At 31.6% G+C, this 1,993-nt stretch overlaps 1 pseudogene; it reads left to right on the top strand.

Annotated features, from left to right (window-relative positions):
• Window positions 1–1,579: 1,579 nt before the first annotated feature.
• LOC118840538 lies at window positions 1,580–1,667 on the top strand (annotated as a pseudogene).
• The last annotated feature ends 326 nt before the right edge of the window (window positions 1,668–1,993 follow it).

The raw sequence follows: 1,993 nt of genomic DNA, 5'->3' as shown, positions 1-1,993 counted from the left end.
CTTTGTCTTTGGGCCTTGGTTTACTCATCCTCAGTCTAAAACCCTTTACAACTTTTCTTCAACCTACCTCTCCAACTTTATTCCATATTATTCCCTTACATGTATTATACAGACCAATCAAGTTGAATTCTTGCTATTCTATACACAATATAACATCTTCCATGTGTGGAATTAATTCCCTCCATACCACTACCATTTCAAATCCCTAATTTCCTTTAAAGCTCTGCTAAAGCACTACCTTCTATTTACATGTGTGTATATATATATATATATATATATATATATATATATATATATATATATATATATAGTCTTTCTTGATTTCCCCCTCTCCCAGCTACTAGTGCCTCCCCACAAATGCTACCATGCAGCTATTTGCTGACCTGACAATAACAATAGAAGGGTCTGCTGTTTTTTAACATGAATCCAGGATATGACAGAAAAATCTATCAATAGTTGTCAAAAGTAATAACTACTATTCACTTTTGGCAATTCACATATAGTCAGTTGGTCCTGCCAGAAGGAATCTAAAAACAAAATGGTTAAAAATTACAAAGTTGTGGGCAAAAAAAACTAAGGACAATGGCAGTATTTTCACAATGCTGCCAATAGAAATCCAGGGCATCAAAAAAGGTGGTAGAGGGAGATTTGGGAAGTAAATAATTGGTTAACACAATGGTGTCTGTGAATAGGATTAATATTTTTTGACTATAGCTTAAAATAAGAATGTTTAACATCTATTTAACACTTTAGAATTTGCAAAATTCTTTACATTTGTTATTTTATTTGGTCCTCATAATAATCATGTGAAATAGATGCTACTATTATGCCCATTTTTTTCAGATGAGATAACGGAGACTGAAAGAAATTACAATCCAGACTAACACAGCTGGTAGAGTACTAAGAATCTGAATTGAGGTTTCCCTTCATCTAAGTTCAGAACTCTATCCACTGTGCCAACTATCTGCTTACAGGAATATAGGATATTGGACATGGATGGAGTACATCTAAAGAGAGATGATTAATAAATGTATTTCCTCAGAGTCTTGCAAATCTAATAAAATATTCTTTAAGATGAAAAAAGAAGAGCATGCTGGAGAAAGATGTTTATGTATTTTTACCAAGTTGGATTCCATAAAGGATAACTACAGAGTAGAAAGAAGTAAGCCTTGCTGATTTGTGTGTTTTCCCCCTCTTTTGATACTTTTCCAGTTATGCAATCATAATCAAATCAACTCAATACAGCCATTGCTACTTGAAAGGAGTTGTCAATGTATTGACCTATGGTTCCAATCACCATATTCAGAAAGTAATTCATAGGAGATTAAAAGAAGCAGCAATGAAATTTCTGTTTAAGAATATATAACACAAATGTACAATGTATCTGTAAAAAGAAAGAATAACTAGACATTTAAACTCAAAAAAGGTACATTTTACCTCAAATATATCACTTTGGTTTGGTGGGATAACGATCAATATGAGGATAGTCTCAGAAAGCTTTAAGTTATTCCACAGAACAAAGTAAATAAAAATGGTGGGTGAGGGAAGTAGGATTTTATATTAACAAGATATAATCATGTTTGCTTTGGCAAAAGATACTAAAATTGGAGTGATACGGAGATTAGCATGGCCTCTGCATGAAAATTAATAAAATGTCCTTTATTTTTCTCTTCCTCTTTTTCATTTCTATTTTAAAAAATATATGTTATAATGGAAGGCTATCTGAGAAGGAAAAGAAAGATAGATAAAAGGGGGAAATTTAGACAACATTAAAACAAAATACAACAATAAAATGTTATTTAAAAAAAAGATTCAATCATATATGAAGATCTGGGGCCCATAAAGGAGAGAAGCATGATGGGTTATGATCTATCTAGGAAGAAACTGAAGTGATAATATCATCAGAGTATACTATGGTTTATCTCTATAATTTAATGATACTATAATAATTGATAGAACTTAGTGATTGGTAGGTTATAGAAAAGAGAGAAAG

Source organism: Trichosurus vulpecula, chromosome 2, assembly GCF_011100635.1.
Source record: "Trichosurus vulpecula isolate mTriVul1 chromosome 2, mTriVul1.pri, whole genome shotgun sequence".
NCBI classification, from domain to species: domain Eukaryota; kingdom Metazoa; phylum Chordata; class Mammalia; order Diprotodontia; family Phalangeridae; genus Trichosurus; species Trichosurus vulpecula.
Note: the sequence above shows the minus strand (reverse complement) of the source record. Positions and strands in the feature narration are given on the sequence as shown.